The following is a 16,808-nucleotide window of genomic DNA, read 5'->3' as shown; positions in this document are numbered from 1 at the left end:
TGTGGCAGAGTAGATATTCGTACGCATTTTCTAAGCTCTGGAATGTATTTTTCGCGAGCGCTGTGACGACTGCAAGAAGTGTACACTGCAACAGCCTCCTTAGCTCAGGGGCAGAGCACTGGTCTTGTAAACCAGGGGTCGTGAGTTCGATTCTCACAGGGGGCAGCACAATTTTAAATGGGCCAATGTAATGCTTTGAACCGAAAATTTCAAAATAGCGTGTCTTTTCGGGCCAGAGCCAAGATAACAGATGATGATAGACGAAAGACAGCAACACCCTGTCAGCCATCGCCGTGGACCTCAGTGGTAGCGAATTGTTGTGGCAGAGTAGATATTCGTACGCATTTTCTGAGCTCTGGAATGAATTTTTGCGAGTGCTGTGACGACTGCAAGAAGTGTACACTGCAACAGCCTCCTTAGCTCAGGGGCAGAGCACTGGTCTTGTAAACCAGGGGTCGTGAGTTCGATTCTCACAGGGGGCAGCACAATTTTAAATGGGCCAATGTAATGCTTTGAACCGAAAATTTCATAATAGCGTGTCTTTTCGGGCCAGAGCCAAGATAACAGATGATGATAGACGAAAGACTGCAACACCCCGTCAGGCATCGCCGTGGACCTCAGTGGTAGCGAATTGTTGTGGCAGAGTAGATATTCGTACGCATTTTCTAAGCTCTGTAATGTATTTTTCGCGAGCGCTGTGACGACTGCAAGAAGTGTACACTGCAACAGCGTCCTTAGCTCAGGGGCAGAGCACTGGTCTTGTAAACCAGGGGTCGTGAGTTCGATTCTCACAGGGGGCAGCACAATTTTAAATGGGCCAATGTAATGCTTTGAACCGAAAATTTCAAAATAGCGTGTCTTTTCGGGCCAGAGCCAAGATAACAGATGATGATAGACGAAAGACAGCAACACCCCGTCAGCCATCGCCGTGGACCTCAGTGGTAGCGAATTGTTGTGGCAGAGTAGATATTCGTACGCATTTTCTAAGCTCTGGAATGTATTCTTCGCGAGCACTGTGACGACTGCAAGAAATGTACACTGCAACAGCCTCCTTAGCTCAGGGGCAGAGCACTGGTCTTGTAAACCAGGGGTCGTGAGTTCGATTCTCACAGGGGGCAGCACAATTTTAAATGGGCCAATGTAATGCTTTGAACCGAAAATTACAAAATAGCGTGTCTTTTCGGGCCAGAGCCAAGATAACAGATGATGATAGACGAAAGACAGCAACACCCCGTCAGCCATCGCCGTGGACCTCAGTGGTAGCGAATTGTTGTGGCAGAGTAGATATTCGTACGCATTTTCTAAGCTCTGTAATGTATTTTTCGCGAGCGCTGTGACGACTGCAAGAAGTGTACACTGCAACAGCCTCCTTAGCTCAGGGGCAGAGCACTGGTCTTGTAAACCAGGGGTCGTGAGTTCGATTCTCACAGGGGGCAGCACAATTTTAAATGGGCCAATGTAATGCTTTGAACCGAAAATTTCAAAATAGCGTGTCTTTTCGGGCCAGAGCCAAGATAACAGATGATGATAGACGAAAGACAGCAACACCCCGTCAGCCATCGCCGTGGACCTCAGTGGTAGCGAATTGTTGTGGCAGAGTAGATATTCGTACGCATTTTCTAAGCTCTGGAATGTATTTTTCGCGAGCGCTGTGACGACTGCAAGAAGTGTACACTGCAACAGCCTCCTTAGCTCAGGGGCAGAGCACTGGTCTTGTAAACCAGGGGTCGTGAGTTCGATTCTCACAGGGGGCAGCACAATTTTAAATGGGCCAATGTAATGCTTTGAACCGAAAATTTCAAAATAGCGTGTCTTTTCGGGCCAGAGCCAAGATAACAGATGATGATAGACGAAAGACAGCAACACCCCGTCAGCCATCGCCGTGGACCTCAGTGGTAGCGAATTGTTGTGGCAGAGTAGATATTCGTACGCATTTTCTAAGCTCTGGAATGTATTTTTCGCGAGCGCTGTGACGACTGCAAGAAGTGTACACTGCAACAGCCTCCTTAGCTCAGGGGCAGAGCACTGGTCTTGTAAACCAGGGGTCGTGAGTTCGATTCTCACAGGGGGCAGCACAATTTTAAATGGGCCAATGTAATGCTTTGAACCGAAAATTTCAAAATAGCGTGTCTTTTCGGGCCAGAGCCAAGATAACAGATGATGATAGACGAAAGACAGCAACACCCCGTCAGCCATCGCCGTGGACCTCAGTGGTAGCGAATTGTTGTGGCAGAGTAGATATTCGTACGCATTTTCTAAGCTCTGGAATGTATTTTTCGCGAGCGCTGTGACGACTGCAAGAAGTGTACACTGCAACAGCCTCCTTAGCTCAGGGGCAGAGCACTGGTCTTGTAAACCAGGGGTCGTGAGTTCGATTCTCACAGGGGGCAGCACAATTTTAAATGGGCCAATGTAATGCTTTGAACCGAAAATTTCAAAATAGCGTGTCTTTTCGGGCCAGAGCCAAGATAACAGATGATGATAGACGAAAGACAGCAACACCCCGTCAGCCATCGCCGTAGACCTCAGTGGTAGCGAATTGTTGTGGCAGAGTAGATATTCGTACGCATTTTCTAAGCTCTGGAATGTATTTTTCGCGAGCGCTGTGACGACTGCAAGAAGTGTACACTGCAACAACCTGCTTAGGTCAGGGGCAGAGCACTGGTCTTGTAAACCAGGGGTCGTGAGTTCGATTCTCACAGGGGGCAGCACAATTTTAAATGGGCCAATGTAATGCTTTGAACCGAAAATTTCAAAATAGCGTGTCTTTTCGGGCCAGAGCCAAGATAACAGATGATGATAGACGAAAGACAGCAACACCCCGTCAGCCATCGCCGTGGACCTCAGTGGTAGCGAATTGTTGTGGCAGAGTAGATATTCGTACGCATTTTCTAAGCTCTGGAATGTATTTTTCGCGAGCGCTGTGACGACTGCAAGAAGTGTACACTGCAACAGCCTCCTTAGCTCAGGGGCAGAGCACTGGTCTTGTAAACCAGGGATCGTGAGTTCGATTCTCACAGGGGGCAGCACAATTTTAAATGGGCCAATGTAATGCTTTGAACCGAAAATTTCAAAATAGCGTGTCTTTTCGGGCCAGAGCCAAGATAACAGATGATGATAGACGAAAGACAGCAACACCCCGTCAGCCATCGCCGTAGACCTCAGTGGTAGCGAATTGTTGTGGCAGAGTAGATATTCGTACGCATTTTCTAAGCTCTGGAATGTATTTTTCGCGAGCGCTGTGACGACTGCAAGAAGTGTACACTGCAACAACCTCCTTAGCTCAGGGGCGGTCAGTCGCGGCCGAGCCGCCTTAGCGGTCGGACGCAACAGCGCAGTGTGCTCGGCGTTTACGCTCGCGTGTGTTTATAGTGTGCGCTTTGTGAGTTGTTAGTATTCGAGCATAATGGAGTCTCAATTAAGGAAGTACACTTTAAAGTTCAGCTTTAGTTTCGATGTCGTACGTCCTAAGGTTTATGAGTTTGATGATTGGTTTCGTGACACGTTTAAAGTACCTGCAGAAGACTGCCTTGGCATGGGATATGACTTTTTGAGCAACGTTTTCTACGTTAAATTTAAGAACGACGACATCTGCCAGAGGATTATGGCCAGTACGAACGGGGTCGCCGAATACAAGACCAGCCATGGCGAGGTGAGTCGTGTTGCCATTACTTACGCCGGATTAGGACTTCGTGCGGTTAAAGTGCACTTGCTACCCTTTGAACTTGACTTTCAGTACATCAAGGAGGCCCTATCCAAGTACGGTACCGTGTACTCAGTCACCGCTGACCGTTGGGGTGGCAATATGTACTATAAAGTTGACAACGGGGTCAGAACTGTCAGGATTGACTTAGAAACTCACATTCCGTCTTTCGTTCATATGTGCGGTTTTAAAGCTCTAGTTGTTTATGAAGGGCAACCTCGCACATGCTCTGTTTGTAACATGTTCGGCCACCTCAGAGCTCAATGTCCGCGCAGGAGACCTGTGCAGTTGCCGGCCGAGACAGGGCCGGACGGCCAGCCGCATGTACAGTACGCCACCGTAGCCAGCCGCTTGTTTACCGGTGCCGGCCTTTTCGCGAGCTCTGATGATGCCGCGATGTACAGTGCCGCGCACGACACATCTGCCGTCACACATTCCGGTGACGTAGAAATGTCCGACGCTCCGGCAGGTCTTAATATCAACATGAAATCACCCACCATTCCTGAACAAAGTTCTGTCGAGGGCGAAGCTGCAAAGGAATCTATCCCTCCCACAACTGTCGATGAACCCGCAGCGGCGAAAGAAGACACTTCCCAGTCGGACAACATCCGCTCCGTCGCCGACATTCCTTCAAATGACCCTTGGCATTCCGACCTGCCTGCTGAAACTGTCGCAGTTCTTGCAGATTCCCCTGATAGCCAATTAAATACCAACCTACCGCATGCAGCTTCCGGTTCCCGGAAAGCTAAAAAGGCAGATTGCGATGCACCAAAAGATGTCAAACGCAGAGTGTCACCTGATAAAAAGAAACCACGCGTTGCTCGCGACGGTGCTACGCAGACTGCACAACAGTTGAAGTCCGTGGCGCAACAGGTGGCTGCAAAATTAAAAACTAGCCAATCTGCTGCTCCAGATTCGCCCCCACCCGACCGAGTAGAACCTATGGAATCTGACGACAGCCGGCAACAGCCTCCGGGACCTTCGTGGGGTTCGGACGATGAGACAGACCGCAATGAGGGCCCCTTATAGGTGTTTGTACTGCTGTAGTGGTGTGTGTATGTGTATGCATAGAGGTGATCGTATTTTCCAGCTTGCGCAATTTCTGCCTCAATGACTGAAATCTTTACATATAATGTGACGACCATTAACATGAACAGAATCCAGACCGATGTAAAACTTCGAGCGTTTATCGACTTCATCCGCCGAACGAACGTGGACATTGGGCTACTACAGGAAGTTTGCGTGGAACCGACAGTAGCTGGTTTTACTACTATAGTAAATATTAGCAAAGAAGACCATACTGGGACCGCAATTTTATTACGAGATGGCATCCCCCACTCAAATGTAGTACGGCTCATTAATGGCAGAGGCATCGCATGTATAGTTAACGGTATTAAGATTGTCAACTTATATGCACCATCCGGCAGCAACCGCCGACAGGAACGGTCCTCTTTTTATAAAAACGATCTCCCCTTTTTAATTGGTGGACATGCTGAGAACTGTATTTTAGGCGGAGATTTTAACTGCGTTCTTTCACCAAAGGATCAAACGCCCAACTTTAATAAGTGCACAGAGCTCGACTGTCTTGTGCAAGGACTGAAACTACTAGACAGCTGGGAACAAATACACGGCGATCGCGTAGCATACACGCACATTACCAGTAATTCTGCCAGCAGGATCGACCGGATTTATGTCTCCCCCGCTCTTGGTCGTAGGGTAGCCAACAGTGATATCGCTCCCGTCAGCTTTTCAGACCATAGCGTCCACCAGTGCTATGTCAACCTCCAACGCCCACAAGTAACTCGTGGAAGGGGTTTTTGGAAACTGAATGTTGGCCTGTTGCAAGACAGAGAGCTGGACGAAGAGATAACACGGGTGTGGGAGCAACTGCAGCGCACGCAAACCAGGTATAGGTCTATCACCGAATGGTGGCTCCATAGTGCAAAACCTAAACTTCGGACAACGATTAAACGCTATGCGTATCAGAAGTCGTACTGGCATAGGCAGACAATAGAATTTTATTTTTCTGGTCTTCGGGAATTATACCACTGCGCTGACATCACAGCCGTTGACACCTACTGCCGCATCAAGAAATATAAAGCTAAGATTATGACCCTCTATCGCCAGCAAATGGAAGTCACCATACGTAGGTCACAGCCCAAGGACATCGCGGCAGATGAGACGGCTTCCCTATACCACACCTTACGAACTCTGCGGCGAGAGAAAGCCAAGCTAATTGAAGAAGTAGAAGATGGAGCAGGAACTGTCTTTACTAAGCAACGGGACATCGCCTTGCATATATACCGCCACTTCAGTGACCTGTATAATAGACAAGAGGTTGACGACGCACTCTGCGACGAAGTCCTCAGGGACATCCCTTCTGTCTTATCACACGAGGACATTGAAACTATAGAGGCGGCTTTCAGTGCAGAAGACTTAAAACAGGCGGTCTTCAGCGCTGCAAAACGGAAATCCCCTGGCCCCGACGGTCTCGGCGCAGAATTTTATCAGCACTATTGGGACATCCTGGCTCCAACGTTTCTCCAAATAGCTAATGAGATGTGGAGACTTGATTCTGTTCCAAACGAATTGCGGGAAGGCTTAATTGTACTTTTGCCAAAACCAGGCAACAGTCGGAAGATCCAAGGTCTCAGACCGATTACGCTACTCAACTCGGACTTTAAAATCATAACGAGGGCAGTGAAGCAGCGCATGCAACTGGTACTGAACAAACTCCTTGGAAACCATCAATATGGAGCGGTCCCTGGCCGAAGCATAATATCAGCTGCCTGCGATCTCAGGGAAGTGATATGCACATTAGCGCACACTCAAGAGCCTGGGGCGTTGCTTTTTCTCGATTTTGAAAAAGCGTATGACCGCATCAGTCACGAATACCTGACTAAGGCACTGCTGAAGATGGGTTTTGGCTGCCGTTTCGTCACTCTGCTCCACCAATTAATTTCCAACGCCACGTCTCGTGTAATTGTCAATGGTCACTTAACGGACGCAATAACGATCAGACGGTCAATCCGACAAGGCTGCCCGTTATCGATGGCGTTGTATGCCATCGCTGTCGAGCCTCTGCTTCTGACCATAAATCAGAGGTCCAGAGGAATCCCCATTGGCATGCAGAAGATGGCATGTCTTGCTTACGCTGATGACGTCTGCTTAGGTGTAACTTCAGAGGCTAATCTCCTGGAGATAGGACACATTGTCAACACCTTCAATGCGGTCACCGGCGCGAAGCTCAACAAAAGGAAGACGACGTTGCTACACGTCGGGTGCGGCATCGGTGATGTCACCCATATCGATTGGTGTGCAACGAAAGACCAACACAAGTCTCTTGGCGTTTATTGGTGTGCGGTCCCTGATGTTATGGCCACCAAAAACTGGACAGATATGTTGCACACGATTCGAGCAACAACCTGTATTTATTCTGATAGGGAACTGGATCTCTTGCAGAAAGTTCATACAGTTCGCATATCTATAGCGAGCCGTATGTATTATTTAGCTCAAATTTTACCGGTTTCCGATCACCTCGCAGCCAGTATACAAAAAGCATTCTGTTGGTACGTGCTACGGAGACATATATTTAAAGTCAGCTTTGAAACATTAACCCTACCATTGTCGAGAGGGGGACTTGGTCTCATTAGTACCAAACACAAATGCCGGACATTATTAATTAACCGCATGCAGAAAATTGTTAAGCAAGACACATCGAGTTTTACGAGGACCCTCCTCTCAAGCTGGAGGCCATGCAGTCTAAGTCCACCTATAAATGAGGCCACGATACCGATGACCTTTCGCCACATCCGAGTAAATTACAGTGAATTTAGTTACATACGTTCCGCAGAGGGCATCCATCCACCGTATACCAACACCAAGATATACAGCTTCCTTACAACCGACGGCAGAACCAACAAAATAACCCAAAAATACCCGCAAATCCAGTGGAATACAGTCTGGCGAACTGTCCATAGTCACGTATTGCCTTCAAGGGTCGCATCCGCATGGTACTTAGTTATCAACGACAAGGTGCCTACCAATGAAAAATTGCACAAGATCCACCTAAGCCCCACACCGAACTGCGACTTATGCGGATATGTGGACACTATGCCTCACCGGTTGACCTGCAGTACCGCAGGGCCAATCGTCGCTCATATGCGGAGCAACTTAGCAATCATCGACCGTACTGTACCACAAAACGTGGATCCAATGGAATTGCTCCGTCCGCAAAAAATACGATATCCACGCAGGAAACACAACGCGGCCATATGGATGTTAGGCCACACCATTGCCTTTATCATCAACAATCGCCGTGCATCACTTGTTGACTACCTCGCGTACTTGGAATATCACCATGCACTGATCGTGCGACACAAGGATTATGCAGACACATATGGAAATATGTTACAAATTATGGTGGTGGGTATGTGAACACCCCTCGGATTGCACGTTTACGAACAGGCTCACGACGGCACGGCCGCATTTCGCGAGTGACTGCATCAACGTTATGAGACGATACTTTGGGGTAACAACCTTGGAGAAACTGTAGGAGTGAAAGTGTCGAGATCCGACACGGCAAATGAGATATCTACTTCACGAGAAGACAAACCTTGAAGCAGTCAACACGCGAAATTAGCACCGTGTACACTCCGAGTCCCGTACTACCACATTAACCAATTTATCTTTCTTTGATTTATTAATTTAGGATGCATCGCTTTTTTTTTTTTTTTTTTTTTTTTTTTTTTTTTTTTTTTTTTTCCCACCGGCGGAGAGCCGCTTGAATTTCACAAGAAAGAATCCTGATCATATGGAACAATAGAGGTTCATTGATCCAACAAGACACTTGGTCATACTATTCTTTACTGGAGAACATTACTTTTCACTTGCACACCGATGTCTTCACCTTCACGGCACCATTTTATTTCTCTCGGATGGAGTTTATTGGTTTTAATTGGCAAGGAGCCATTACCTACGATGAAAAGCAGAAAAAAAAAAAAAAAAAAAAAAAAAAAAGGGGCAGAGCACTGGTCTTGTAAACCAGGGGTCGTGAGTTCGATTCTCACAGGGGGCAGCACAATTTTAAATGGGCCAATGTAATGCTTTGAACCGAAAATTTCAAAATAGCGTGTCTTTTCGGGCCAGAGCCAAGATAACAGATGATGATAGACGAAAGACAGCAACACCCCGTCAGCCATCGCCGTGGACCTCAGTGGTAGCGAATTGTTGTGGCAGAGTAGATATTCGTACGCATTTTCTAAGCTCTGGAATGTATTTTTCGCGAGCGCTGTGACGACTGCAAGAAGTGTACACTGCAACAGCCTCCTTAGCTCAGGGGCAGAGCACTGGTCTTGTAAACCAGGGGTTGTGAGTTCGATTCTCACAGGGGGCAGCACAATTTTAAATGGGCCAATGTAATGCTTTGAACCGAAAATTTCAAAATAGCGTGTCTTTTCGGGCCAGAGCCAAGATAACAGATGATGATAGACGAAAGACAGCAACACCCCGTCAGCCATCGCCGTGGACCTCAGTGGTAGCGAATTGTTGTGGCAGAGTAGATATTCGTACGCATTTTCTAAGCTCTGGAATGTATTTTTCGCGAGCGCTGTGACGACTGCAAGAAGTGTACACTGCAACAGCCTCCTTAGCTCAGGGGCAGAGCACTGGTCTTGTAAACCAGGGGTCGTGAGTTCGATTCTCACAGGGGGCAGCACAATTTTAAATGGGCCAATGTAATGCTTTGAACCGAAAATTTCAAAATAGCGTGTCTTTTCGGGCCAGAGCCAAGATAACAGATGATGATAGACGAAAGACAGCAACACCCCGTCAGCCATCGCCATGGACCTCAGTGGTAGCGAATTGTTGTGGCAGAGTAGATATTCGTACGCATTTTCTAAGCTCTGGAATGTATTTTTCGCGAGCGCTGTGACGACTGCAAGAAGTGTACACTGCAACAGCCTCCTTAGCTCAGGGACAGAGCACTGGTCTTGTAAACCAGGGGTCGTGAGTTCGATTCTCACAGGGGGCAGCACAATTTTAAATGGGCCAATGTAATGCTTTGAACCGAAAATTTCAAAATAGCGTGTCTTTTCGGGCCAGAGCCAAGATAACAGATGATGATAGACGAAAGACAGCAACACCCCGTCAGCCATCGCCGTGGACCTCAGTGGTAGCGAATTGTTGTGGCAGAGTAGATATTCGTACGCATTTTCTAAGCTCTGGAATGTATTTTTCGCGAGCGCTGTGACGACTGCAAGAAGTGTACACTGCAACAGCCTCCTTAGCTCAGGGGCAGAGCACTGGTCTTGTAAACCAGGGGTCGTGAGTTCGATTCTCACAGGGGGCAGCACAATTTTAAATGGGCCAATGTAATGCTTTGAACCGAAAATTTCAAAATAGCGTGTCTTTTCGGGCCAGAGCCAAGATAACAGATGATGATAGACGAAAGACAGCAACACCCCGTCAGCCATCGCCGTGGACCTCAGTGGTAGCGAATTGTTGTGGTAGAGTAGATATTCGTACGCATTTTCTAAGCTCTGGAATGTATTTTTCGCGAGCGCTGTGACGACTGCAAGAAGTGTACACTGCAACAGCCTCCTTAGCTCAGGGGCAGAGCACTGGTCTTGTAAACCAGGGGTCGTGAGTTCGATTCTCACAGGGGGCAGCACAGTTTTAAATGGGCCAATGTAATGCTTTGAACCGAAAATTTCAAAATAGCGTGTCTTTTCGGGCCAGAGCCAAGATAACAGATGATGATAGACGAAAGACAGCAACACCCCGTCAGCCATCGCCGTGGACCTCAGTGGTAGCGAATTGTTGTGGCAGAGTAGATATTCGTACGCATTTTCTAAGCTCTGGAATGTATTTTTCGCGAGCGCTGTGACGACTGCAAGAAGTGTACACTGCAACAGCCTCCTTAGCTCAGGGGCAGAGCACTGGTCTTGTAAACCAGGGGTCGTGAGTTCGATTCTCACAGGGGGCAGCACAATTTTAAATGGGCCAATGTAATGCTTTGAACCGAAAATTTCAAAATAGCGTGTCTTTTCGGGCCAGAGCCAAGATAACAGATGATGATAGACGAAAGACAGCAACACCCCGTCAGCCATCGCCGTGGACCTCAGTGGTAGCGAATTGTTGCGGCAGAGTAGATATTCGTACGCATTTTCTAAGCTCTGGAATGTATTTTTCGCGAGCGCTGTGACGACTGCAAGAAGTGTACACTGCAACAGCCTCCTTAGCTCAGGGGCAGAGCACTGGTCTTGTAAACCAGGGGTCGTGAGTTCGATTCTCACAGGGGGCAGCACAATTTTAAATGGGCCAATGTAATGCTTTGAACCGAAAATTTCAAAATAGCGTGTCTTTTCGGGCCAGAGCCAAGATAACAGATGATGATAGACGAAAGACAGCAACACCCCGTCAGCCATCGCCGTGGACCTCAGTGGTAGCGAATTGTTGTGGCAGAGTAGATATTCGTACGCATTATCTAAGCTCTGGAATGTATTTTTCGCGAGCGCTGTGACGACTGCAAGAAGTGTACACTGCAACAGCCTCCTTAGCTCAGGGGCAGAGCACTGGTCTTGTAAACCAGGGGTTGTGAGTTCGATTCTCACAGGGGGCAGCACAATTTTAAATGGGCCAATGTAATGCTTTGAACCGAAAATTTCAAAATAGCGTGTCTTTTCGGGCCAGAGCCAAGATAACAGATGATGATAGACGAAAGACAGCAACACCCCGTCAGCCATCGCCGTGGACCTCAGTGGTAGCGAATTGTTGTGGCAGAGTAGATATTCGTACGCATTTTCTAAGCTCTGGAATGTATTTTTCGCGAGCGCTGTGACGACTGCAAGAAGTGTACACTGCAACAGCCTCCTTAGCTCAGGGGCAGAGCACTGGTCTTGTAAACCAGGGGTCGTGAGTTCGATTCTCACAGGGGGCAGCACAATTTTAAATGGGCCAATGTAATGCTTTGAACCGAAAATTTCAAAATAGCGTGTCTTTTCGGGCCAGAGCCAAGATAACAGATGATGATAGACGAAAGACAGCAACACCCCGTCAGCCATCGCCGTGGACCTCAGTGGTAGCGAATTATTGTGGCAGAGTAGATATTCGTACGCATTTTCTAAGCTCTGGAATGTATTTTTCGCGAGCGCTGTGACGACTGCAAGAAGTGTACACTGCAACAGCCTCCTTAGCTCAGGGGCAGAGCACTGGTCTTGTAAACCAGGGGTCGTGAGTTCGATTCTCACAGGGGGCAGCACAATTTTAAATGGGCCAATGTAATGCTTTGAACCGAAAATTTCAAAATAGCGTGTCTTTTCGGGCCAGAGCCAAGATAACAGATGATGATAGACGAAAGACAGCAACACCCCGTCAGCCATCGCCGTGGACCTCAGTGGTAGCGAATTGTTGTGGTAGAGTAGATATTCGTACGCATTTTCTAAGCTCTGGAATGTATTTTTCGCGAGCGCTGTGACGACTGCAAGAAGTGTACACTGCAACAGCCTCCTTAGCTCAGGGGCAGAGCACTGGTCTTGTAAACCAGGGGTCGTGAGTTCGATTCTCACAGGGGGCAGCACAGTTTTAAATGGGCCAATGTAATGCTTTGAACCGAAAATTTCAAAATAGCGTGTCTTTTCGGGCCAGAGCCAAGATAACAGATGATGATAGACGAAAGACAGCAACACCCCGTCAGCCATCGCCGTGGACCTCAGTGGTAGCGAATTGTTGTGGCAGAGTAGATATTCGTACGCATTTTCTAAGCTCTGGAATGTATTTTTCGCGAGCGCTGTGACGACTGCAAGAAGTGTACACTGCAACAGCCTCCTTAGCTCAGGGGCAGAGCACTGGTCTTGTAAACCAGGGGTCGTCAGTTCGATTCTCACAGGGGGCAGCACAATTTTAAATGGGCCAATGTAATGCTTTGAACCGAAAATTTCAAAATAGCGTGTCTTTTCGGGCCAGAGCCAAGATAACAGATGATGATAGACGAAAGACAGCAACACCCCGTCAGCCATCGCCGTGGACCTCAGTGGTAGCGAATTGTTGTGGCAGAGTAGATATTCGTACGCATTTTCTAAGCTCTGGAATGTATTTTTCGCGAGCGCTGTGACGACTGCAAGAAGTGTACACTGCAACAGCCTCCTTAGCTCAGGGGCAGAGCACTGGTCTTGTAAACCAGGGGTCGTGAGTTCGATTCTCACAGGGGGCAGCACAATTTTAAATGGGCCAATGTAATGCTTTGAACCGAAAATTTCAAAATAGCGTGTCTTTTCGGGCCAGAGCCAAGATAACAGATGATGATAGACGAAAGACAGCAACACCCCGTCAGCCATCGCCGTGGACCTCAGTGGTAGCGAATTGTTGTGGCAGAGTAGATATTCGTACGCATTTTCTAAGCTCTGGAATGTATTTTTCGCGAGCGCTGTGACGACTGCAAGAAGTGTACACTGCAACAGCCTCCTTAGCTCAGGGGCAGAGCACTGGTCTTGTAAACCAGGGGTCGTGAGTTCGATTCTCACAGGGGGCAGCACAATTTTAAATGGGCCAATGTAATGCTTTGAACCGAAAATTTCAAAATAGCGTGTCTTTTCGGGCCAGAGCCAAGATAACAGATGATGATAGACGAAAGACAGCAACACCCCGTCAGCCATCGCCGTGGACCTCAGTGGTAGCGAATTGTTGTGGCAGAGTAGATATTCGTACGCATTTTCTAAGCTCTGGAATGTATTTTTCGCGAGCGCTGTGACGACTGCAAGAAGTGTACACTGCAACAGCCTCCTTAGCGCAGGGGCAGAGCACTGGTCTTGTAAACCAGGGGTCGTGAGTTCGATTCTCACAGGGGGCAGCACAATTTTAAATGGGCCAATGTAATGCTTTGAACCGAAAATTTCAAAATAGCGTGTCTTTTCGGGCCAGAGCCAAGATAACAGATGATGATAGACGAAAGACAGCAACACCCCGTCAGCCATCGCCGTGGACCTCAGTGGTAGCGAATTGTTGTGGCAGAGTAGATATTCGTACGCATTTTCTAAGCTCTGGAATGTATTTTTCGTGAGCGCTGTGACGACTGCAAGAAGTGTACACTGCAACAGCCTCCTTAGCTCAGGGGCAGAGCACTGGTCTTGTAAACCAGGGGTCGTGAGTTCGATTGTCACAGGGGGCAGCACAATTTTAAATGGGCCAATGTAATGCTTTGAACCGAAAATTTCAAAATAGCGTGTATTTTCGGGCCAGAGCCAAGATAACAGATGATGATAGACGAAAGACAGCAACACCCCGTCAGCCATCGCCGTGGACCTCAGTGGTAGCGAATTGTTGTGGCAGAGTAGATATTCGTACGCATTTTCTAAGCTCTGGAATGTATTTTTCGCGAGCGCTGTGACGACTGCAAGAAGTGTGCACTGCAACAGCCTCCTTAGCTCAGGGGCAGAGCACTGGTCTTGTAAACCAGGGGTCGTGAGTTCGATTCTCACAGGGGGCAGCACAATTTTAAATGGGCCAATGTAATGCTTTGAACCGAAAATTTCAAAATAGCGTGTCTTTTCGGGCCAGAGCCAAGATAACAGATGATGATAGACGAAAGACAGCAACACCCCGTCAGCCATCGCCGTGGACCTCAGTGGTAGCGATTTGTTGTGGCAGAGTAGATATTCGTACGCATTTTCTAAGCTCTGGAATGTATTTTTCGCGAGCGCTGTGACGACTGCAAGAAGTGTGCACTGCAACAGCCTCCTTAGCTCAGGGGCAGAGCACTGGTCTTGTAAACCAGGGCTCGTGAGTTCGATTCTCACAGGGGGCAGCACAATTTTAAATGGGCCAATGTAATGCTTTGAACCGAAAATTTCAAAATAGCGTGTCTTTTCGGGCCAGAGCCAAGATAACAGATGATGATAGACGAAAGACAGCAACACCCCGTCAGCCATCGCCGTGGACCTCAGTGGTAGCGAATTGTTGTGGCAGAGTAGATATTCGTACGCATTTTCTAAGCTCTGGAATGTATTTTTCGCGAGCGCTGTGACGACTGCAAGAAGTGTACACTGCAACAGCCTCCTTAGCTCAGGGGCAGAGCACTGGTCTTGTAAACCAGGGGTCGTGAGTTCGATTCTCACAGGGGGCAGCACAATTTTAAATGGGCCAACGTAATGCTTTGAACCGAAAATTTCAAAATAGCGTGTCTTTTCGGGCCAGAGCCAAGATAACAGATGATGATAGACGAAAGACAGCAACACCCCGTCAGCCATCGCCGTGGACCTCAGTGGTAGCGAATTGTTGTGGCAGAGTAGATATTCGTACGCATTTTCTAAGCTCTGGAATGTATTTTTCGCGAGCGCTGTGACGACTGCAAGAAGTGTACACTGCAACAGCCTCCTTAGCTCAGGGGCAGAGCTCTGGTCTTGTAAACCAGGGGTCGTAAGTTCGATTCTCACAGGGGGCAGCACAATTTTAAATGGGCCAATGTAATGCTTTGAACCGAAAATTTCAAAATAGCGTGTCTTTTCGGGCCAGAGCCAAGATAACAGATGATGATAGACGAAAGACAGCAACACCCCATCAGCCACCGCCGTGGACCTCAGTGGTAGCGAATTGTTGTGGCAGAGTAGATATTCGTACGCATTTTCTAAGCTCTGGAATGTATTTTTCGCGAGCGCTGTGACGACTGCAAGAAGTGTACACTGCAACAGCCTCCTTAGCTCAGGGGCAGAGCACTGGTCTTGTAAACCAGGGGTCGTGAGTTCGATTCTCACAGGGGGCAGCACAATTTTAAATGGGCCAATGTAATGCTTTGAACCGAAAATTTCAAAATAGCGTGTCTTTTCGGGCCAGAGCCAAGATAACAGATGATGATAGACGAAAGACAGCAACACCCCGTCAGCCATCGCCGTGGACCTCAGTGGTAGCGAATTGTTGTGGCAGAGTAGATATTCGTACGCATTTTCTAAGCTCTGGAATGTATTTTTCGCGAGCGCTGTGACGACTGCAAGAAGTGTACACTGCAACAGCCTCCTTAGCTCAGAGGCAGAGCACTGGTCTTGTAAACCAGGGGTCGTGAGTTCGATTCTCACAGGGGGCAGCACAATTTTAAATGGGCCAATGTAATGCTTTGAACCGAAAATTTCAAAATAGCGTGTCTTTTCGGGCCAGAGCCAAGTTAACAGATGATGATAGACGAAAGACAGCAACACCCCGTCAGCAATCGCCGTGGACCTCAGTGGTAGCGAATTGTTGTGGCAGAGTAGATATTCGTACGCATTTTCTAAGCTCTGGAATGTATTTTTCGCGAGCGCTGTGACGACTGCAAGAAGTGTACACTGCAACAGCCTCCTTAGCTCAGGGGCAGAGCACTGGTCTTGTAAACCAGGGGTCGTGAGTTCGATTCTCACAGGGGGCAGCACAATTTTAAATGGGCCAATGTAATGCTTTGAACCGAAAATTTCAAAATAGCGTGTCTTTTCGGGCCAGAGCCAAGATAACAGATGATGATAGACGAAAGACAGCAACACCCCGTCAGCCATCGCCGTGGACCTCAGTGGTAGCGAATTGTTGTGGCAGAGTAGATATTCGTACGCATTTTCTAAGCTCTGGAATGTATTTCTCGCGAGCGCTGTGACGACTGCAAGAAGTGTACACTGCAACAGCCTCCTTAGCTCAGAGGCAGAGCACTGGTCTTGTAAACCAGGGGTCGTGAGTTCGATTCTCACAGGAGGCAGCACAATTTTAAATGGGCCAATGTAATGCTTTGAAACGAAAATTTCAAAATAGCGTGTCTTTTCGGGCCAGAGCCAAGATAACAGATGATGATAGACGAAAGACAGAAACACCACATCAGCCATCGCCGTGGACCTCAGTGGTAGCGAATTGTTGTGGCAGAGTAGATATTCGTACGCATTTTCTAAGCTCTGGAATGTATTTGTCGCGAGCGCTGTGACGACTGCAAGAAGTGTACACTGCAACAGCCTCCTTAGCTCAGGGGCAGAGCACTGGTCTTGTAAACCAGCGGTCGTGAGTTCGATTCTCACAGGGGGCAGCACAATTTTAAATGGGCCAATGTAATGCTTTGAACCGAAAATTTCAAAATAGCGTGTCTTTTCGGGCCAGAGCCAAG

General features: G+C 48.0%; 34 non-coding genes across 34 annotated transcripts; all 34 read left to right on the top strand.

Moving 5' to 3' along the window:
• Nucleotides 1-93: 93 nt before the first annotated feature.
• On the top strand, nucleotides 94-165 carry Trnat-ugu (transfer RNA threonine (anticodon UGU)). The gene has a single exon. It is a non-coding gene; the product is annotated as a tRNA-Thr (tRNA).
• A 245-nt stretch (nucleotides 166-410) lies between these two features.
• On the top strand, nucleotides 411-482 carry Trnat-ugu (transfer RNA threonine (anticodon UGU)). The gene has a single exon. It is a non-coding gene; the product is annotated as a tRNA-Thr (tRNA).
• Nucleotides 483-728: 246 nt separating this feature from the next.
• Trnat-ugu (transfer RNA threonine (anticodon UGU)) lies at nucleotides 729-800 on the top strand. Its single transcript has one exon. It is a non-coding gene; the product is annotated as a tRNA-Thr (tRNA).
• A 246-nt stretch (nucleotides 801-1,046) lies between these two features.
• On the top strand, nucleotides 1,047-1,118 carry Trnat-ugu (transfer RNA threonine (anticodon UGU)). Its single transcript has one exon. It is a non-coding gene; the product is annotated as a tRNA-Thr (tRNA).
• Nucleotides 1,119-1,364: 246 nt separating this feature from the next.
• On the top strand, nucleotides 1,365-1,436 carry Trnat-ugu (transfer RNA threonine (anticodon UGU)). Its single transcript has one exon. It is a non-coding gene; the product is annotated as a tRNA-Thr (tRNA).
• A 246-nt stretch (nucleotides 1,437-1,682) lies between these two features.
• Trnat-ugu (transfer RNA threonine (anticodon UGU)) lies at nucleotides 1,683-1,754 on the top strand. Its single transcript has one exon. It is a non-coding gene; the product is annotated as a tRNA-Thr (tRNA).
• Nucleotides 1,755-2,000: 246 nt separating this feature from the next.
• Nucleotides 2,001-2,072, top strand: Trnat-ugu (transfer RNA threonine (anticodon UGU)). Its single transcript has one exon. It is a non-coding gene; the product is annotated as a tRNA-Thr (tRNA).
• A 246-nt stretch (nucleotides 2,073-2,318) lies between these two features.
• Trnat-ugu (transfer RNA threonine (anticodon UGU)) lies at nucleotides 2,319-2,390 on the top strand. Its single transcript has one exon. It is a non-coding gene; the product is annotated as a tRNA-Thr (tRNA).
• Nucleotides 2,391-2,954: 564 nt separating this feature from the next.
• On the top strand, nucleotides 2,955-3,026 carry Trnat-ugu (transfer RNA threonine (anticodon UGU)). The gene has a single exon. It is a non-coding gene; the product is annotated as a tRNA-Thr (tRNA).
• A 6,000-nt stretch (nucleotides 3,027-9,026) lies between these two features.
• Trnat-ugu (transfer RNA threonine (anticodon UGU)) lies at nucleotides 9,027-9,098 on the top strand. The gene has a single exon. It is a non-coding gene; the product is annotated as a tRNA-Thr (tRNA).
• Nucleotides 9,099-9,344: 246 nt separating this feature from the next.
• Trnat-ugu (transfer RNA threonine (anticodon UGU)) lies at nucleotides 9,345-9,416 on the top strand. Its single transcript has one exon. It is a non-coding gene; the product is annotated as a tRNA-Thr (tRNA).
• A 246-nt stretch (nucleotides 9,417-9,662) lies between these two features.
• Nucleotides 9,663-9,734, top strand: Trnat-ugu (transfer RNA threonine (anticodon UGU)). The gene has a single exon. It is a non-coding gene; the product is annotated as a tRNA-Thr (tRNA).
• Nucleotides 9,735-9,980: 246 nt separating this feature from the next.
• On the top strand, nucleotides 9,981-10,052 carry Trnat-ugu (transfer RNA threonine (anticodon UGU)). The gene has a single exon. It is a non-coding gene; the product is annotated as a tRNA-Thr (tRNA).
• Nucleotides 10,053-10,298: 246 nt separating this feature from the next.
• On the top strand, nucleotides 10,299-10,370 carry Trnat-ugu (transfer RNA threonine (anticodon UGU)). The gene has a single exon. It is a non-coding gene; the product is annotated as a tRNA-Thr (tRNA).
• A 246-nt stretch (nucleotides 10,371-10,616) lies between these two features.
• Nucleotides 10,617-10,688, top strand: Trnat-ugu (transfer RNA threonine (anticodon UGU)). The gene has a single exon. It is a non-coding gene; the product is annotated as a tRNA-Thr (tRNA).
• A 246-nt stretch (nucleotides 10,689-10,934) lies between these two features.
• Trnat-ugu (transfer RNA threonine (anticodon UGU)) lies at nucleotides 10,935-11,006 on the top strand. Its single transcript has one exon. It is a non-coding gene; the product is annotated as a tRNA-Thr (tRNA).
• A 246-nt stretch (nucleotides 11,007-11,252) lies between these two features.
• Nucleotides 11,253-11,324, top strand: Trnat-ugu (transfer RNA threonine (anticodon UGU)). The gene has a single exon. It is a non-coding gene; the product is annotated as a tRNA-Thr (tRNA).
• Nucleotides 11,325-11,570: 246 nt separating this feature from the next.
• On the top strand, nucleotides 11,571-11,642 carry Trnat-ugu (transfer RNA threonine (anticodon UGU)). The gene has a single exon. It is a non-coding gene; the product is annotated as a tRNA-Thr (tRNA).
• A 246-nt stretch (nucleotides 11,643-11,888) lies between these two features.
• Trnat-ugu (transfer RNA threonine (anticodon UGU)) lies at nucleotides 11,889-11,960 on the top strand. The gene has a single exon. It is a non-coding gene; the product is annotated as a tRNA-Thr (tRNA).
• Nucleotides 11,961-12,206: 246 nt separating this feature from the next.
• Trnat-ugu (transfer RNA threonine (anticodon UGU)) lies at nucleotides 12,207-12,278 on the top strand. The gene has a single exon. It is a non-coding gene; the product is annotated as a tRNA-Thr (tRNA).
• Nucleotides 12,279-12,524: 246 nt separating this feature from the next.
• On the top strand, nucleotides 12,525-12,596 carry Trnat-ugu (transfer RNA threonine (anticodon UGU)). The gene has a single exon. It is a non-coding gene; the product is annotated as a tRNA-Thr (tRNA).
• A 246-nt stretch (nucleotides 12,597-12,842) lies between these two features.
• On the top strand, nucleotides 12,843-12,914 carry Trnat-ugu (transfer RNA threonine (anticodon UGU)). Its single transcript has one exon. It is a non-coding gene; the product is annotated as a tRNA-Thr (tRNA).
• A 246-nt stretch (nucleotides 12,915-13,160) lies between these two features.
• On the top strand, nucleotides 13,161-13,232 carry Trnat-ugu (transfer RNA threonine (anticodon UGU)). The gene has a single exon. It is a non-coding gene; the product is annotated as a tRNA-Thr (tRNA).
• Nucleotides 13,233-13,478: 246 nt separating this feature from the next.
• Nucleotides 13,479-13,550, top strand: Trnat-ugu (transfer RNA threonine (anticodon UGU)). The gene has a single exon. It is a non-coding gene; the product is annotated as a tRNA-Thr (tRNA).
• A 246-nt stretch (nucleotides 13,551-13,796) lies between these two features.
• Trnat-ugu (transfer RNA threonine (anticodon UGU)) lies at nucleotides 13,797-13,868 on the top strand. The gene has a single exon. It is a non-coding gene; the product is annotated as a tRNA-Thr (tRNA).
• Nucleotides 13,869-14,114: 246 nt separating this feature from the next.
• On the top strand, nucleotides 14,115-14,186 carry Trnat-ugu (transfer RNA threonine (anticodon UGU)). The gene has a single exon. It is a non-coding gene; the product is annotated as a tRNA-Thr (tRNA).
• A 246-nt stretch (nucleotides 14,187-14,432) lies between these two features.
• On the top strand, nucleotides 14,433-14,504 carry Trnat-ugu (transfer RNA threonine (anticodon UGU)). Its single transcript has one exon. It is a non-coding gene; the product is annotated as a tRNA-Thr (tRNA).
• Nucleotides 14,505-14,750: 246 nt separating this feature from the next.
• On the top strand, nucleotides 14,751-14,822 carry Trnat-ugu (transfer RNA threonine (anticodon UGU)). The gene has a single exon. It is a non-coding gene; the product is annotated as a tRNA-Thr (tRNA).
• Nucleotides 14,823-15,068: 246 nt separating this feature from the next.
• Trnat-ugu (transfer RNA threonine (anticodon UGU)) lies at nucleotides 15,069-15,140 on the top strand. Its single transcript has one exon. It is a non-coding gene; the product is annotated as a tRNA-Thr (tRNA).
• Nucleotides 15,141-15,386: 246 nt separating this feature from the next.
• Trnat-ugu (transfer RNA threonine (anticodon UGU)) lies at nucleotides 15,387-15,458 on the top strand. The gene has a single exon. It is a non-coding gene; the product is annotated as a tRNA-Thr (tRNA).
• Nucleotides 15,459-15,704: 246 nt separating this feature from the next.
• Nucleotides 15,705-15,776, top strand: Trnat-ugu (transfer RNA threonine (anticodon UGU)). Its single transcript has one exon. It is a non-coding gene; the product is annotated as a tRNA-Thr (tRNA).
• A 246-nt stretch (nucleotides 15,777-16,022) lies between these two features.
• Trnat-ugu (transfer RNA threonine (anticodon UGU)) lies at nucleotides 16,023-16,094 on the top strand. The gene has a single exon. It is a non-coding gene; the product is annotated as a tRNA-Thr (tRNA).
• A 246-nt stretch (nucleotides 16,095-16,340) lies between these two features.
• Trnat-ugu (transfer RNA threonine (anticodon UGU)) lies at nucleotides 16,341-16,412 on the top strand. Its single transcript has one exon. It is a non-coding gene; the product is annotated as a tRNA-Thr (tRNA).
• A 246-nt stretch (nucleotides 16,413-16,658) lies between these two features.
• On the top strand, nucleotides 16,659-16,730 carry Trnat-ugu (transfer RNA threonine (anticodon UGU)). The gene has a single exon. It is a non-coding gene; the product is annotated as a tRNA-Thr (tRNA).
• The last annotated feature ends 78 nt before the right edge of the window (nucleotides 16,731-16,808 follow it).

The sequence above is a fragment of the Schistocerca cancellata genome, chromosome 1, assembly GCF_023864275.1.
Source record: "Schistocerca cancellata isolate TAMUIC-IGC-003103 chromosome 1, iqSchCanc2.1, whole genome shotgun sequence".
NCBI classification, from domain to species: domain Eukaryota; kingdom Metazoa; phylum Arthropoda; class Insecta; order Orthoptera; family Acrididae; genus Schistocerca; species Schistocerca cancellata.
The sequence above is the reverse complement of the archived record's forward strand: the minus strand, read 5'-3'. Positions and strand labels throughout refer to the sequence as shown.